The 19733-nt window shown below is 39.4% G+C and overlaps 1 protein-coding gene across 1 annotated transcript in view; it reads left to right on the forward strand.

The window, feature by feature from the left end:
• The window catches only part of LOC122691792, a 374778-nt gene that overhangs the window by 24775 nt on the left and 330270 nt on the right, over positions 1 to 19733 (forward strand). The window contains exons 3-4 of the mRNA XM_043898642.1: positions 1124 to 1305; positions 9195 to 9314. The gene's annotated coding sequence lies outside the window, so the exon portion shown is untranslated. The remainder of the gene's footprint in view (positions 1 to 1123; positions 1306 to 9194; positions 9315 to 19733) is intronic.

A 19733-nucleotide genomic window follows, 5' to 3' on the forward strand; every position in this document is an offset into this window, starting at 1 on the left:
AAGAGCTGGGATTTGAACCTAGATTTGACTGATTTAAGAGTCCACAGTTTTCTGTCCTTGAGAAAATTACTTATAATTTTCCTTTTTTTTTCCCTTGTCCTTCTTTTCCTCTTTCACCACCTCTTTTTGTCTTCTCCTCCTCCTCTGTCTCCTCCTCCTTTTTCTCTCACTCCCGTCCTTCTCCCCCCACCCCATCCACTTTTGCTCTGAGTGTTCCAGGAGCCAATGCCAACTAGGTAGCAATTCCTCACATAGTACCTTAAATTATCCCGTAGATGGCCAGATTTTTGAAAAAAACATAGTCCTGAGCACAGTGTAGTTCATCTAGAATTAGTCTAGGATCATCTCTAGGTTTTTTGATCTTGGACTTTATTGATCTTGGTTGCAAATTAATTATTTTATCAAGTCATTAAATAGACCTTATACTTAGGGGAATTTACATGTGAAACTTAAAATCATATTTGCAGAGGTCAAGGATTCAATTTTTAGCCCTGTTATTTGTCTGATGATGATTCTGTATCAGTGATACCCTGACTGACCTGAGCAAGGTCAAGGTCAGGCCAAATCAAGTTTATTTTTTAATTGAAATTGATTGAATGGGAATCCTTCTATATATGCAGAGAATTTAAATGGTCTCAGGTTCTATCTGATGGGTCCCTCCCTCATCTTACGAATTCTCTGACCTCACCTCCTACCACCTGTTCTGGTTGGTATTTCTATTACACAGTTCATGTAGTCATGCTCTGTGGCATTTGTAGTAACCAACCTTTTGCCTGGAATCAATACCACCTTAGTTTGAAGCCTTCCTTGACTTCCATTTACAAATTTGCTCTCCTGCCTCTTAAACACTTACACAACCTTTTCCACTTTCTGGATTAGCACCCCACAGCCCCTCTCCCCCCTACCCCACTCTAAGGACTTTACAGCACCGGGCACAGTATTTATAAAGTTATATTCTTCTTTCTTCCCCCTCCAGAAACTAAGCTCCAATAGGCTGCTTTTATTTTTTTCTTCTAATTTAGTCCTTGTTATATCCCAGTTACCCGGAACAGTATCTAGTCTGTGGTAGAAAATCAGTGCTTCAGGAATAAATAAGTAAATTGTAATCCTTATTTTCAAGAAGCTTCCTGTTTATTGGAAAAGGCATGCAAACCAGCAAAACAGATGGCTAATTGAGTAACTGATGAACACAGCCGCCATCCAGCCATCCACCAAGTGGGTCCCACCGCTGGAGACTTAAGAACATCCTGCAAAGCTTGGCTCCCTGAGACCCCTTCCAGCTCACCAGTTCAGCCTGATGTTTTGGTATGGATTATTAAACTCTTTCATCCTCAGTTTTCCTATATGTGAATGGATTTTTTTTTGAGAAATTAGATAATCTCTGTAAAATCCTTAACACGGTGCTTGACATAGAATAAGTGCTCAACACATGTGCAGTTTTATAAACAGAAAAAAAGAGCTAGATTCTGTGGGGGCACAGATGAGCTCTGTGTGGACAGTTCAGGAAAACAGGAGGATATGAACCTAAACCTCAGGAGCTTTGTAGTCATGTATACCTCATTTTAAAAAGTGTGAGTATGTTTAGTTTTTAGTCCCTTAAAACATTTTAGTATAGGGAGACACACCATTATTCCTCTTTATCTCTGATCATCAATCCATGTTAAACTTAAGTGACTGGTATAGGAACAAAATCACTTCTCAGGTGCTAAAGAACTAGCACGTGGGATACACTTAAAGAAGCACATTTAGATTTACTTTCTACTATAATTTCTTCAGGGGCTTCCCTGGTATCTCAAACAGTAAAGAATCTGTCTGCAATGCAGGAGACCCAGGTTTAATCTCTGGGTCAGGAAGATCCCCTGGAGAAGGAAATGGCTATCCATTCCAATATTCTTGCCTGGAGAATTCCATGGACAGAAGAGCCTGGTGGGCTACAGTCCATGGGGTCGCAAAGAGTTGGACATGACTGAGCAACTAACACTTCACTGTAATTTTCCTCTTGTTTCACATGCATAGAAGGCAAAAACAGGGAAGTTCAGAATTGTAATTCAACATAATATTAGGTAATCAAATGTAACAAAGTTACCTTTATCATCACGTGGTGTATAGGTGATTTCTGTAATACCAAAATTTCTACATCATTTTAATGTTTTTTGTTTTTTTTTTTTTGCTTTCAAAGTAGAGGATATGATACTTTCTTCTGCTTAGTTGTACATGCATACTATCAAGACTGAGTCCCTGATTTGCACAGAGTGGGTACACAAAGAGCATCAGAGTTCAAAACTACACCCACGGTGATTTGTTTTTGCCAATAATACACAACTTGTGTCAAGGGAAGGAAAAAACGCACACATTATTTCACTTAATAACAATTATCTGGGAAATGTTGAGTTGTTATTATTCTGTATTAGTTCTACTTGCCTTCATGTTAAATGGATGAAAGCAGAATTAAAAGGTGACATTTGGGCCATTTCCTAAAAAAATGTGATTTCTCCGTCTTTAAATACATTTCCTGAGCTTGTGTTTTCATCTAGGCAACTTTGCTACTTTAATGTTATTTAAAATTAAATTTGTTCTTTGGTTCGTTACAATGCTTAGCAGCTTAATAAGTTTATAAATCATAATTAACTACTACTCTCTGTTGTAGTACCCTTTTGAATTGCCTTCTTTTTTACTTTTTTTTCCTTTTCCCATGTAATTTGCCACATGTGTACTTTATTTCAGAGATGAGTAGGCCTCACTTTCAAGGGGTGGTGGGTTGGCTTCACAGGAAATGTGTGACTGTATCATGGGTGATACACATGTGAGGGTGTGAATCCACATGCATGTGTGTGTGAACCCAGATGTGTACATTAATACTTAATTGACTTTCAGGGAGTACTTTTTTTTTTTTTTTTTTTAAGATTTCCCTCTACTTTGCTGGGTGCAGTATCTGAAACGTTGATTCCAGAACTCCATCAGGGGCTTTTTATTTCTGTATGATAAAAGGAAGTCAAATAAAGTATAATGAGTTTTCAAACACTTCAGCAAAGCTTTAAAATGTTCAAAGAAAGAGTCAAAAGGCCTGAGTCATTAGGAGTCTACTTAGGGGATGTGGGTGAGCGTCATTACAAGGCACACCACAGGGGGCAGAAAGGATCCCTGCCAGTGCCTCCTCATTGTATCACCACACGCAGGTCTTCCCTACAGGCTTATCTGTTAATAGAAAGAGTCCGACTTTGGCAAGACAGGTGCAGGGGCAAGTGGTTATAATGAAAGGTCATAGGCTTAAGTGCACTAACACATTTGCAGGGCCTTCCTCATCCCCTGGCAAACCCCACCCTCACAAGCATTCTTGCTCGTCTGTTGCCGACTTAGTCACACGCTTGTCCACATTGTTCTTTTTAAAATAATTTTAAGGTATTTATTGTTTGTTTATGTTGGGCTAAACTGGGTCTTCATTGCTGCCTGCGGGCTTTCTCTCGTCGCAGAGAGCAGGGCTGAGTCTAGCTGTGGTGCTCAGGCTTCTCACCGTGGTGGTTTCTCCTGTTCCTGAGCACAGGCTCTAGGGGCACCGGCTTCAGTAGTTGTGGCGCGTGAACAGTTTAGTCGCTCTGCTGCATGTGGAATCTTCCCAGACCAGGGATTGAACCAGTGTCCTCTGCACTGACAGGTGAATTCTTAACCACTGGACTACCAGAGAAGTCCTTCCATGTTGTTCCTAAGCCTAAGACATTGATATTTTTCCCCCTAAACCTCTACTCTTCTGTCTCCTGGCCATTACAGATTTTTTTTTTTCCTTTTTCATTCTTTTTAAGATCATTTAAGTCTTATACTGATGCCAAAACAATTTGACAGTGATTTATGTTGACAATATATATAGTTGATCTCAATAACTTTTTACAGTTATCTCCTGTTTTCCACAAGTATTGTTTTTACCTCTGTAAGACATGAGGACATATACCACTTATTTCTTCTGGCCTCTTCTCCACTCTCAAATGTATGGTGGTAAATGTTGATACATATTACATTCATGTCTTGGTTTATTTTGCAACCTTCTATGAGGCATGTCCATTACATAAGATCATCTTCTATAGTGACTTTTTAATTGATGCCTCTAAGAATCCACAGGATCTAGCACTTTCCTCGCCACTGAATTGCTGACAGGCCCATCCTCCACCTCTGGATGGTCAGGCCAAGTCAACCCCTAGGAATAGCTCCATCCATGGTCACATTCAAAGATTAAGACTTTTCAAAACAGTATACTATGATGACCCTCTTGACCCTTAGGGAACTCCACCAGATTTTACCTTCTACCCTTGTTCTCTGGTCTAGTATATTTGGTTTCTATCATGATAGTCAGTCCCACATGTAGATAATGATCTCCATAGATACGCTTACAGCTAAGAATTTACTTGAATGCCTGTAGGCCCTTTTTGTCTATATATTATATGGTAGGTCTATGAATTTCAGTTCAGTTCAGTCGCTCAGTCCTGTCTGACTCTTTGTGACCCCATGAACTGTAGCACACCAGGCCTCCTTGTCTATCACCAACTCCTGGAGTCCACCCAAACCCATGTCCATTTAGTTGGTGATGCCATCCAACCATCTCATCCTCTGTTGTCCCCTTCTCCTCCTGCCCTCAATCTTTCCCAGCATCAGGGTCTTTTCAAATGAGTCAGCTCTCTGCATCAGGTGGCCAAAGTATTGGAGTTTCAGCTTCAACATCAGTCCTTACAATGAACACCCAAAACTGATCTCCTTTAGGATGGACTGGTTGGATCTCCTTGCAGTCCAAGGGACTCTCAAGAGTCTTCTCCAACACCACAGTTCAAAAGCATCAATTCTTTGGTGCTCAGCTTTCTTCACAGTCCAACTCTCACATCCATACATGACTACTAGAAAAACCATAGCCTTGACTAGATGGACCTTTGTTGGCAAAGTAATGTCTCTGCTTTTTAATATGCTATCTAGATTGGTCATAACTTTCCTTCCAAGGAGTAAGCATCTTTCAATTTCATGGCTGCAGTCACCATCTGCAGTGATTTTGGAGCCCAGAAAAATAAAGTCTGACACTGTTTCCCCATCTATTTCCCATGAAGTGATGAGACCGGATGCCATGATCTTAGTTTTCTGAATGTTGAGCTTGAAGCCAACTTTTTCACTCTCCTCTTTCACTTTCATTAAGAGGTTTTTTAGTTCCTCTTCACTTTCTGCCATAAGGATGGTGTCATCTGCATATACGAGGTTACTGATACTTCTCCCGGCAGGCTTGATTCCAGCTTGTGCTTCCTCCAGCCCAGTGTTTCTCATGATGTACTCTGCATGTAAGTTAAATAATCAGGGTGACAATATACAGCCTTGACATATTCCGTTTCCTATTTGGAACCAGTCTGTTGTTCCATGTCCAGTTCTAACTGTTGCTTTCTGACCTGCATACAGGTTTCTCAAGAGGTGGGTCAGGTGGTCTGGTATTCCCATCTCTTGAAGAATTTTCCACAGTATTGTGATCCACACAGTCAAAGGCTTTGGCATAGTCAATAAAGCAGAAATAGATGCTTTTCTTGAACTCTCTTGCTTTTTTGATGATCCAACAGATGTTGGCAATTTGATCTCTGGTTCTTCTGCCTTTTCTAAAACCAGCTTGGACATCTGGAAGTTCACGGTTCATGTATTGCTGAAGCCTGGCTTGGAGAATTTTGAACATTACTTTACTAGTGTGTGAGATGAGTGCAATTGTGCGGTAGTTTGAACATTCTTTGGCATTGCCTTTCTTTGGGATTGGAATGAAAACTAACCTTTTCCAGTCCTGTGGCCACTGGTGAGTTTTCCAAATTTGCTGGCATATTGAGTGCAGCACTTTCACAGCATCATCTTTCAGGATGTGAAATAGCTCAATAGCTGGAATTCCATCACCTCCACTAGCTTTGTTCGTAGTGACGCTTTTTAAGGCCCACTTGACTTCACATTCCAGGATGTCTGACTCTAGGTGAGTGATCACACCATCGTGATTATCTGGGTCATGAAGATCTTTTATGTACAGCTCTTCTGTGTATTCTTGCCACCTCTTCTTAATATCTTCTGCTTCTGTTAGGTCCATACCATTTCTGTCCTTTATCGAACCCATCTTTGCATGGAATGTTCCCTTGGTATCTCTAATTTTCTTGAAGAGATGTCTAGTCTTTCCCATTCTGTTGTTTTCCTTTATTTCTTTGCATTGATCGCTGAGGAAGGCTTTCTTATCTCTCCTTGCTGTTCTTTGGAACTCTGCATTCAAATGGGTATATCTTTCCTTTTCTCCTTTGCTTTTCATTTCCCTTCTTTTCACAGCTCTTTGTAAGGCCTCCTCAGACAGCCATTTTGCTTTTTTCATTTCTTTTTCTTGGGGATGGTCTTGATTCCTGTCTCCTGTACAATGTCAGGAACCTCCGAACCTCTGTCCATAGTTCATCAGGCACTCTATCAGATCTAGTCCCTTAAATCTATTTCTCACTTCCACTGTATAGTCATAAGGGATTTGATTTAGGTCATACCTGAATGGTCTAGTGGTTTTCCCCACTTTCTTCAATTTCAGTCTGAATTTGGAAATAAGGAGTTCATGATCTGAGCCACAGTCAGCTCCCGGTCTTGTTTTTGCTGACTGTATAGAGCTTCTCCATCTTCGGCTGCAAAGAATATAATCAATCTGATTTCCGTGTCAACCATCTGGTGATGTCCATGTGTAGAGTCTTCTCTTGTGTTGCTGGAAGTTGGTGTTTGCTATGACCAGTGCATTCTCTTGGCAGAACTGTTAGCCTTTGCCCTGCTTCATTCTGTACTCCAAAGCCAAATTTGCCCGTTAAGTCCAGGTGTTTCTTGACTTTCTACTTTTGCATTCTAGTTCCCTATAATGAAAAGGACATCTTTTTTGGGTGTTAGTTCTAGAAAGTTCTATGAATTTAAGCCCTGCTGATACCAGTCATGAAAATGATTCCAAATTGAAAGTTTATGCCAAGCAGGAGCAATTCAACCTTCTAGACTGGGAGGAGCTCTAGATAAATATTGTTATATATTAAAGGGAAATAACAGAAACCCAACACTTCTCTAGAAAATCCTTTCTTTTGTGGTAGTCAGTTATGCTAACAAGGGTTTAGAGAGTAGTAGCTCATAGCACTGCCTCTCTCACAAACTTTGAGAAGTATTAAATATGTCTCTCCCTTTCTCTGAGATTTAATTTGCATGTTCTTTAAAAAAAATTTAAAACAAGGAAATGTGGTGTGGCTATTATTGTTTTATTATTTCCTAGATCTCATATTACATTCCAGACCTGCTATGTTACATTACTAAGTTGTGGTACAGGAAGGAATTTTGTCAAAATTTCTATAATCTACCACATTGCAACTCAGGTTTGATGTGAGAGAGTTAGAGATAGTAAGGTATAGAAGCCTTAAAAACATAGTAGATAGTAAGCTTTAGGTCTTATTATACACAAATATCTAATTTATCTGTATTAATGTATCAAATTAAAATATGAATAATACATTTACTATCTATCTTTACTGTATTGGTCTTTGAAAAACAGTAAAACCTTTCTTCCCTCCAGAGGCAGGATAGAGAAGATAACTTCTATGAAGTCTGTATTGGTCAGGTAGCTTACATGATGTGACGCTGAGGAAGTGCTCTCAAACCTCGGTAGTCTACAACCAAGGATTGTCGTCATTCATTTTACATGGCTGTCATGTGTTCAGTGTGGCCTGCACTGTGCTACTTTTATGCCAGAACTCAAGCTGAAAGAAGTTTCTGTTGGGAATATTGGTAGTCTTATGCCAGAGGGACTGTGCATCTTGGGACCACAATGAAGTATAGATTTCTCCTTAATTTTAAACATGTCATTTCCACTCACATTGCTTTCACTGTGCAAGTCACATGGCTAACCAAAAGGCAGTGAAGCTAGAGTATTTAATGCTTGCCAAGATAGACGTAGTAGATACTTGATAGCCCCAAATCAAAGGACGTAAAACACAGGCAGGCATCCAATAGATGAAAAGCATTTTGTGCAAAATACCAATGCACTGGTCCCTACCCTATCATTAATTTACTCTGTGGTCCTAAACAGTCCACATACTCTTTCTAAAAATGGGGACATTTTAGAGTTTAAAGTAGAATATTAGGGGTTTTTTTTTTTTGCTTACTTTCTGAAATTGATAGTAGGAAGAGATAGGGTAATAAAAGTGTGAAAGTGTTGTGCAAATCAGGTGAAACCTAAATAAAATTTCAGTGGGATCTGGGTATCAGATGCCACTGTGTTTATTCACCGCCACAGATCAGGAATTATCTTAGACAGGGAGACCCACTGTGCTATACCCTGGCAATATCTGTAGCACGGAGTGAGAAAATAAGTGAAGATTTGCCTCATCTGGGAAGAATTCTGATTTACAGAATTGATTTCAAAGAGATGTCCAACACCACTTTAAATGTAGAGGAATTCTGCCCTTCTTTGATCAGTCTTCAGACACAGGTACAAACTGGGCCTATTGTTGAAGAGAAATCTCACCTCTAGGTGAAATCAAAGTGTCCCCAGAGCCATGTCGTGCACCTTCAGAGGTGCAGAGGTTCAGAGAAAGATCTGCTGCAGGTCTTTCTCCTAGATTCAGGTAGCTCCCTGACTTGTGGCAGCATAAGTCCAGTCTTTACGTGGTGTTTTCCCTGTGTGCATTTCTATCTACGCTCAAAATTTCTCCTTTTTTTTATAAGGACACCAGTCATTCTGTAGGGCCTTCCCAAGTGTCTCAGTGGTAAAGAATCTGTCTGCCAGTGCAGGAGCCTCAGGAGACACTGCTTCAATCCTTAGGTCGGGAAGATCCCCTGGAGGAGGAAATGGCAACCCCCTCCAGTATTCTTGCTGGTGTAATCCCACGGACAGAGGAGCTGGTGGGCTACAGGGTATGGGGTCACAAAGAGTCAGACAAAACTGAGCGACTGAGCACAAATGCAGTCACATTGTGTTAGCGCCCACCTTAATGAGCTCATCATAACTAATTATATCTACAGTGACCTTGTTTCCAAATAAGGTGACATCCTGAGGTACTGACGCTTAGGACATCAATATATGAATTTCTGGGGACACAATTCAAGCTATAACAAGACCTAACTTAATTTGCTGTATGATTTTAATTGAAGCGTTTTTCTCTTCTGTCCGTCAACACTGGTTTCTTTAACTTGACATCTCTTTGCAGGAAAATGTCAAGAAGCAGCCTCCATTTCAACTCTCTATGATTGTGAGGTACCAGACTCTGAATTAATCTCGTGGAGGAGAAAACCAAGTGATGTGGCCTGAAAGTGTTTGCCCTGCTGAGGTAAGAATCCACAGAGCTGCTGTTTTCTCTCACAAGACTTTGACCTAGAGAGAGAATCATAAAATAACCCAGTCGAAAGACACTTTCACAGTCATCTAGAGGAAGCCACCTTCCTTGCCAAGTGGTTTTCTGGTGTGCACACTTTCAGTAGCCAGAAATGCAGGCTTTGCAGGTGGTGCTAGTGGTAAAGAATCTGCCTCCCAGTGCAGGAGACCTAAGAGACATGGGTTCGATCCCTGGGTTGGGAAGGCTCCCTGGAGGAGGAAATGGTAACCTGCTCCAGTATTCTTCCTAGGAGAATCCCATGGACAGAGGAGCCTGGTGGGCTGCAGTCCATGGGGTCACAGAGAGTCGGACACGACTGAGTGTCTGAGTGCAGCACAGCCAGAGACGCACTAGCACTAAGGCGGTCTTCTTTATGGTGTGATACTTTGGGGTGATCAGACCTTCTTTCTAAAGTTGGACCAACTATGCTCAGGCATAGTTTCCAATTTAATTCTTGGTGATGAGAGTGAGGTAATAATGTCATCCCCTTAAAGCCAATGTCAGCCCCCTTTCCTGTCGACGATCCTTATTTTTGACAGCATCAGGAGAAATATTTGAAGCGATAGTTGCCAGGGAGAGGAGACAGTTTGGATGTTCCTGGCTCTTTTTCCTTCAGTCTACATTCCAAGTTCCTCAGCTCTCAGTCTAAACCACACAAAAGTCAAAAGAGTGACCCAGCCTAATCAGTATCTGAATTCATTGAACTAAGAGGAAAGCCACAGTTAAGGTATTCTATGTGGTAAATGTAAGCCATGGCATTTTTACTGTTTCAGTTAAAGTGATTTAAAGAAAAAAATTACCTTTATACTACATTTAGGAGGACAAATTAGTTATAACATGCTTAGAAACCATTAATATGTGTGGATTTCTATCAAGTAATTATTCAAACCCACACATTCACAAAAAAAGAGAAAGAAATAGATTCTTGCTAGAAATTTACATATACAAATTTGAAAAGTTCATTTCTAAACTGCTATGATTTATTACACCCACATCTTGATCATTTGAATTATGTATTAAACACATACTTTAAAAATACTTGTCATTATAATATGCTTTACACAACAATGTGTTATATTTCTTGCTGGGAATTCATTATTAATATATATTTATAGGACACATTCAAATGTATCAAGAAATGTAGATGCATTTATTGGTAACAAGTGAAATTAATGAAGCATCTGTGAATGAGATTTTAATTTACTGTTACCTGAAACTTAATAAAACTTTAAAGCCTGATATTTAAATTCATTAAGCTGCCAAAAAATGAGTTTTTTTTTTCCTAAGGATAGAAGAGAAGGAAAATTAGCATGTTTCTACTTTCCTCCTAGCACAGAGCGCAGTTTACTAAAGACTTCAATAAGAATATGACATTGTAGTGACCTGCAAAATAAAAGCAATCAGAATCTAGCCTAGGCAACCTACCAGCAAAATTATATATATATATATATATATATATATATACACACACACACACACACACACACACACACGAAATTATATATATATATACACACATACACATGAAATTATATATATATATATATATATATATATATATATATAGCTACACACACGCATATGAAATTGAGTATAATAGCTTTAAGTCAGCACACAGAGGTGAGACAAAAGAGAGATTACCAGAGAATAAAAACACAGAGCACAAAGAATGTTAATTACAGTATTATTTAAAATAGCATATTATAAAATCTCAATGAATCCTAATGAATCAGAGGATTTATTTGAGCCTAACAATGGCTAAATACTTCTTAAAATGAAATCAAGAGAGATTAGAAAAAGAAAAAAAAAAAAGGACTTAAAGGGTCCACCTTGAGCTTAAAATAGGAACAAAGAAACATTGCACATAAGGTCAGTGGAGAACTTGAAAATTCATTCTGATTTCACCAACATATTTAACTCACTGATTCTTCTTTGCTTCATAGTCAAGTATTTAGACTCCACCCTTGGCAATATTTTCTCAGCCACTAGCTCTGCCTTCTGTTATTTATTTCCTTTTCCACCATGTAGAAATGGAGACTTAATAAAAGCATATTTTATTTCTTATCTGCTATTTTGTGGGTCTTGCCCTGATAATCATTACCTGTCTTTTTTACAGAAAAAAATTCTTTTTTAAAAGGCATGCATGGTGAATGACCATATTTATGTGCTGGCTGTTCCATAAATGATAACAAACTTCCCTTTAGCTACTCCAGCTCTTCTCAGTGGGCTGGGGACAAGGATGGATTGAATGATTGATAGCCTCTATTGGTAAGTGAGGCTCCTGGTTTGAGTCCTTAGGCCAGAGTTAAACAGCCTAAGCAAATCACGGGATTGATAAATTATTTAAATATTTTTGCCCAAATTACCCTGGAAGCCCCACAACCCTAAATAGATATGAGAAGAGAGGAAAAATACTGATATGATTCTGAGGAACTCAACGCAAGTTCATAGTCTTGCTACCCTCTCTAACAGAATAGCGTTCTCCTTTACTATCTCCTATAGAAAATATTCATGATAGTGATCAGGAGACAGGATGAAGCCTGAGCTCCATTATGAGCCTCCTCTAATCTTAGTTTCCTCACCTGTAAAATGTGAATTATTCTTATAATTCTTATGTATTCTTATAATCACTGCCAAATACATGATTCGGCAGTTTTCCCCCAGGTCATATACAGAGCGACTGAGTCAGAGTTCCAACCCTTTTTTTTTTTTTGGAGGTTCTTATACATAGGACAGAGCTTCCTTGGGGGCTCAGATGGTAAAGAATCTGCCTGCAGAGCAGGAGACTGGGCTCAGTTCCTGGGCCGGGAAGAAGATCCCTCTGGAGAAGGGAATGGCTACCCACTCTAGGATTCTTGCCTGGAGAATTCCATGGACAGAGGAGCCTGGCGGGTTACCATCCATGGGGTCGCAAAGAGTCAGACACAACTGAGTGACTAACACTGTTACATAAGACTGCTTGCTTCTGTGGGGATTTGGTCTAAGGGATGTTGCATCAAAAGTTTGGATGTGAAAAGAAAGAAACATCTCTGCCTGTTCAGGACTTTATATTCCCTTCTCTGAATGTTTGCTTTTTCATAATTGGTGAAACAATCCCTATTTCACACGGTCTATACACATAGAACGTGTTTGCAGTGTGTGTGTCCTGGGCTCCCCCTTAGCTGGCCATGCAGTGATATCTTCGCTCTGTCATCACTGCTGTTTCCTTGAACTCTCCTGCCAAGGAATTTGATTCAGATGGAACAAAAAGGGACAAATTAGGAGCAGAACCTCATCTCATGGATTACGCACAGGAAAGAGATGGAAGTCACTTCAGGTTGCCCTGAAGTTAGATTTTATTCTCCTATATTTTTTATTCTTATGTAACTAAACATACAGATATAGGCTTGAGAGAAGCTATGGATTTCTATATTTTTCGTCACCTCTAGCCACACCTTCGCCTAATATCCTAACCTTGTGAATCAAGTAGGAGGCTCTCTCCTGTTTTTACAAGCAGGCGATGAATCTCAAACCAAGAACCGCCAACACAAAAATGACCATGCATGGTGTTTCCACTTAGACTTCATTGGCAAGGCTAAAGCTTAAAGCATTCCACATTGCTCAGCATTATGATAGCTAGAGGGTTGCAAGAACTTGGATCCTTACTTGTAAAACCAAGACTTAACTATGTCAAATACTTTATCATATCTAGTTAAGAATATGTCTCTAATGAATGAAAAACATCTCTAGTTCAGATCTCTGTGAACGTTTCTTTTTTTAAATCTATCCAGTCCATCAAACTTTATTTCTCTGAGTTGCCTACCTCCCTGAGTGACCTCACTCTTTACCTTGCATCCTAGTACCCCAAGTTAGAAACCTGAGGGTCACCTTAACCTTTACTGCATCCCATAGCCATTTTGGATTCCAGCATTGCCCTCCCCCTCTTTATCCACATTGTTTCTCAGAGGGCCTCGAGGCCAGTTTTAGCCATCTTCAGGCCTCCATGTTGACACCAGAATAATCTCCTTAAAGTGGGACTGTCATCATTTTCCTTACTTGTTTGTGAACCTCCAGTGAACAGGTCACCTTCCTGACCTCATCCTTGCCGTTCATCCAGTAGTACCTTCCACTCCACAGTCAAGCTCCTGGAAGGGGCCTTGAAGCACCGCGCTGCCTTTGCTGGGGCTAGTTCAGCTATTGGGCACTTCTTCCTTACCTTGTCCACCCATGAAGCCCTTCCTCATCTCTGCAACTTTAGCTCATGTCCTATTGTGTATGAGGTGGTGTGTGTTTGTTTATCTAGCACATCAGATAAAACTGCACATTTGAGAGTCCTCTCTGAACTCTATCATGACACTTCTATTATTGAATTTATTTGTGTAAGATTTGGTTTCTTCCATTATATCGTTATCTTCTTGGGGCAGAAATCATGTCTCGTCCTACTTTGGACCTCCTGGGGCCAACACAGGATTTGGTATTTAGAAAGAACCAAATAAATATTTTTTTGCATAAACAAGCACAATTCATTTTCCCAATTTCCTGTCATCTACCTCAGAACAATCCTTTCAGATACCTTAGAAAATTTTCATTGTCTCAGATTTTGCAGTAACTCAGACATCCTGTCCATAACAGTTATTAATCATAATAACTTTGAAATAATTCCTCTGTGCAAATATTCAGGGTCTCATCCATAACTAAGTGAAATATAGTCTAAAATAATCAATCATTATTTTCTAAACCAAAGACCCTGTAATTAAGGAGTCTATCAATGTGCCAACAACTTGTGGGTCTGAAAATTAATTTTTGTTTGTTAAAGGACCTTAAAGATAATGTAATAGGAGCCTATGGTGAAATGGATTAATAAATTGCTTGTCTCGTTTCACTTGTTCTTTTCTATTTAAATTCCATTTTATGGAATGGTGCAGTTATTTTTTTTTTTTAATTTGACATAATGTATACTTTCCTTCAAATCCAGAGGAATCATTACTCCTGCCAGCTTCCTGTTTACTTGCATTTGACTGTAAAGTGTGTGGAAGGAGTAAATGAACGCCTGAATGCTTATGTCAGGTGATACAGATAGGTTATTTCATTTAGTTTCCTGTTGAGTTCATTCATTCAACGAATTTGTATTAAGTGCCTTCTGTATGTCACACACATTGCCATTTCTCTTTTGAGGATGGTAAAAGCCAAGACCCACAGAAGGGGTTTGAATCGACCCTGGGATTCACAATTAATGACTGGCAGCACCAGGATCTGAATGCAGGTGTGTCTCTTTCCAGGGTCTAAGTCCATTATGTCATACCTTTGGTCCCTAAGCATTTGATTCCAAGCCTCTTGGTTTACCGTTTGATATCTTTTTCTTTAGGCAGTTGAAAGAAAGCCCAGAGAAGCCACATTCTTATGAAAAGATCCATTGGACATATTAACTAAAGCATTTCCGAGCTGAAACAGGACTTGGTGAACATCTCATCCAGTCTTTTAATTTGAAAGATAAATGGACATTGACTATCCCCTACAGTCCATTCACTTATTTATTTACTCATGAAACACCTGCTATGTGAGAAACAGTGCTAAACACTTTTGTTAAAACATGAGCAGGACAGATTTGCTCCTAAGCTTTATGGAACTCAGAATTTTGCTTAAGAGTGGTAGGATGAGAAAAAGTTGAGCAGGCGTTCTCTGACACTCTCTGTCACTGATGTGTCATTTTTCAGACTAACTGGAGATCCATTTGTAGTATTAGGAAACTATACCTGTCCCAGAAATAACTGAAGAATGTAATGGAGCACCAGTTGGGAAGAATGAAAAACTTTCCGTAGAGAAGTGGAACAGAGGTAATGAACAGTTTCCCTGCTCCAAGAAATCCAGCCTGACTCACCTTCTCTGAATCAGGTACTTCCTTACACATGCCTTTTAGCACCCTGTGTTTACTTCTACTGAGGTATGCATGCCCTCCCTTGTGGATATAAAGTGAAATGTTTGTTGCCTCCACTAGACTTCCAATTTTCAAGCTCTGGAATTATATCTTGCTCATCACACATCAGGAACATAGTACCATCTCAATACTCATTTGTTGACGGAACAAATGAGTGAGTGAGCAAATGAATGAATGAAAGCATGTGGCATAAATTTTGGAGGGAAGCAAGTTTGCTTTGCCATGTTAAGTTACATAAAGTGAACATCAATGAGAATATCAACAAAAGCTGGGGATTTTATGCAAGAACTTTGATAAAAAGTGGAAGGCGGTAAATGTTAAAAGGGACAGAGAGGACTAAGTAAAAGCAAATCAACAGAATGTGGGCAGCACTGGAAAAAAAGTACAGAGGAAACTTCACCGATATGCTGGCCTCCATGGCAGTGATTGTTAACAGGGTTGAATAGTTTCCTGATGGACAGGGAATTAAAAGTTTTTATCAGGAATACAGTCAGCAACCCTTGTAGGTTGTTTTACAATATTACAGTTGAGGTAATGACACAGTAAGCTGTATATAGTTCTTATCCCAATAGATTTTATCTGTTCAATCAATAAATATTTTAAATTGTTTACTGTCAGTTAAAACACTGATGTATAGCAGTTCTTAACTCTAATAGTTTATTATTTTTGATTAAACATTTATCACTGTTGCACATGCATGTGTTTAAAAGAACTTCTGCAGATACTGGTGGAGATGGGTATGTGTGTTGCCAGGACCCCAGGTCACAACTGGAGCCCAGATGGGACAAAACTAGTGAAATCACCTCCTTTTGGAATATTACCTTTGAACAAAGCTAATACCTTGCCTGACTGCGCCAGATGTTACCATTTCTCATTTAATCTTCACATCATTTCTCCCTGAGACAGCCAGATTTATCTTCCAAAGCTCATTTGCATTTTAAAATCAAGTTTTTCTTTCTGATTATAAAAGTGAGACATGTTTACTGTAGAAAAATTTGAAAATGCAGAAAAGTTCATGACTAAGAGGAAATCACTCTTCATATGTTGCTTATAATTCTAGGATTTTCCTATGTTTAAAAAATATACCAAACCTCTCAATGTAGATCTTACTATCTTTTTATTATTTCCTATATATTTTACATATATATATATATAGTATATGAACATCATTCTTCAATCACTTTGTATAATGATGATAATCAGCTGTGTATAACAATGACAATATACGTTTTTAGCATTTCCTACTTAGCTGAAAACTAACTAACCAAAACTTACTATTTCTCTAACCCCCACAGCAAGCTGTGAAATAGGTCCTTCATGTTTATTATGAAATTGTCTTCAATTTACAGATAGAAGAATTGAGGCAATGAGAGCATAAATAAGTTTCCCAAGGCCACACAGCATGTAAGGCCATGGAGCCAGAGGAAAACTAGACCACTTAGCTCAGAGCTTACATCTCAACCTCTGGGACCCACTGCCTACCACATGCAGCAGCCTGCGTTACCCCAGGGCTAAGTTAGCTAGCTTTTGTCAAGATAAATTAGTTTTTTGTAGAGGTGAAATATGAGCATAGTTTTGGTTTTTGTTTTTTTTTTTTTGTAATAACATTCTTCTGTTACATAGGTAAAAAAATAAGCTGTTTCCTCCCTTCCCCCAAACTTTCTCAGCCTTATATCTTCTACCCCAAAACAACTGCTCTCAAATCCTTTGGTCATAATCATCAAGTATTTACATTCATATTTCTCAGTAATATGCCCAAAGTCATATTTTTTTTTCATTTTTAGATACCATCTATTACTTCCTAGCATGAAGATGGATTCAGTTCTTTTATATCCACTTCCTCTTGTTAAACATTTCATCTTCTTTTCCCTCTCTCTTTTTATTTCAAAAAAACTTTATATAATATCTCTCTCTATCCATCCATCCCTTAGTCTAATTTTTTTTTTCAATTTTTGTTGAGTTGGTCAGTTTTCCCAGTAATGAATCCTCACATTTCCTAGAATTCCTAAGTCTGCTCACCAGAATTCCAGGAGCCAAAAAAAGGACAGGAGACTTCAGGTGGAGTCAGTCTGTAGACATCTTTCAGTCTGCATTTTAGTTCAGCCGCTCAGTCGTGTCTGACCCTTTACGACCCCATGAATTGCAGCATGCCAGGCCTCCCTGTTCATCACCAACTCCCAGAGTCCACCCAAACCCATGTCTTATCAAGTCAGTGATGCCATCCAGCCATCTCATCCTCTGTCGTCCCCTTCTCCTCCCGCCCCCAGTCCCTCCCAGCATCAGGGTCTTTTCCAATGAGTCAACTCTTCGCATGAGGTGGCCAAAATATTGGAGTTTCACCTTCAATATCAGTCCTTCCAATGAACACCCAGGACTGATCTCCTTTAGGACGGACTAGTTGGATCTCCTTGCAGTCCAAGGGACTCTCAAGAGTCTTCTCCAACACCACAGTTCAAAAGCATCAATTCTTCAGCACTTAGCTTTCTTCACCGTCCAACTCTCATATCCATACATGATCACTGGAAAAACCATAGCCTTGACTAGATAGACCTTAGTTGACAAAGTAATGTCTCTGCTTTTAAATATGCTGTCCAGGTTGGTCATAACTTTCCTTCCAAGGAGTAAGTGTCTTTCAATTTCATGGCTGCAATCACCATCTGCAGTGATTTTGGAGCCCAGAAAAATAAAGTCTGCCACTGTTTCCACTGTCTTCCCGTCTATTTGCCATGAAGTGATGGGACCAGATGCCATGATCTTGGTTTTATGAATGTTGAGCTTTAAGCCAACTTTTTCACTCTCCTCCTTCACTTTCATGAAGAGGTTTTTTAGTTCCTCTTCACTCTCTGCCATAAGGGTGGTGTCATCTGCATATCTGGGGTTATTGATATTTCTCCTGGCAATCTTGATTCCAGCTTGTGCTTCTTCCAGCCCAGCGTTTCTCATGATGTACTCTGCATATAAGTTAAATAAGCAGGGTGACAATATACAGCCTTGGCGTACTCCTTTTCCTATTTGGAACCAGTCTGTTGTTCCATGTCCAGTTCTAACTGTTGCTTCCTGACCTGCATACAGGTTTCTCAAGAGACAGGTTAGGTGGTCTGGTATTCCCAACTCTTTATTTGATTTGTTGTCTTGTTTAAATCTTCATCCATACCTCATGACCTGGGGCTAGAGTTTCTGGTTCTCTTTCTCTAAGTATTACATTCACAATCTTCTACTGAAGTTGGGGAATGGTGGTGACCTTGATCCCATAGCATGGAGGAGCTGACCTCAGCATCTGAGCAATCTTATATAGTCATTTAAGAAGCCCTCTTTGAGTTCAGTCTTCTGGCTCATTCTTCCTTCAGAGATAGCTGGAGTGTCTGATTTCAGATCCTTTCTCAAAACAGAGAGTGGCCTGCCTTGGTTAGTGGCCTCAGCTGTGTCCCTTCAACAAAGTCAGTTTTGACTTACTCATCTGCTTTCTGTGTTTCATTCATTTTCTTCCTGTATTTCCTCCTTTGTTCTCCTTGTGCTTTGACTTTTGCTCTCATTTTAGTGAACTCTTTAGGGATCAGAGACAAACCAGTGTGTTCAGTCTGCCATGTAGAGTAGGATGTCCAGATAGAGACTCTTGCTGTGTTTCACCGTTGAGGCAATTAAGACATGGAGAGGTTGTAGAATGTTGACATCATAAAGTAGGCGAACTCACTTGTGAATTAGGTGCTCGTCCCAAGGAACCAGCTAACCTGGGTCCCCATTACTGCAATGTTTTCTCCAACTTCCTTAGATCTAATCAGCCAACCCCAGCCTTTATTTATTAGTCTACTCTAAACTCTAAAGTCTAAAGAAAGATATATGTGGTTCCCAAAGCGTCATTCTCACCCCTCAAATGTGTCCTTAATTTATTTCCTTGAAATCCAAGTAAATAAAATATTGTATGTGAATGATGTAATAGCTTCAGGCCAGAGCTCCTGTGATCCTGCTACAAATCTTGTGTTGGCTGTTTCCATAAAATGTCCCTGCCCATACCTCAAAAACACACATATACCATCATTAATCTTGAAACCTATGAGTTGTATTTTCATCTCAGACTGATGGATAAATTTGGGGGTAAGTATACATAAAAGGAGGGACCCCCTGGGTGACCTTTAGCAGTTTCTTCCTCCCATGGAAATATTTTGCAAAGGTTCCTTCCTGCCTATTTTAAAGCATTGTTCTTTGAACCATAGTGGGTGCTTAAAAAATAAGTTGATGAAAAAAAAATTAAGATAATGCTGATTATCAGAGTCAAGAGGGATCATGCTGATTACTTTAGTTGCATTTATATACTCCTTGGTTAGTCTTTTCTTTCATCTTTTATCCTCAGACTTTTATTATAAAATTTTTCAAATATAGAGCAAAGTCGAAAGAATTTTACAGTCAGCATCCACATGTGTGAAAGCCGCTCAGTCGTGTCCAACTCTTTGCAACCCCATGGA

Source organism: Cervus elaphus, chromosome 4 (genome assembly GCF_910594005.1).
Source record: "Cervus elaphus chromosome 4, mCerEla1.1, whole genome shotgun sequence".
NCBI lineage: Eukaryota > Metazoa > Chordata > Mammalia > Artiodactyla > Cervidae > Cervus > Cervus elaphus.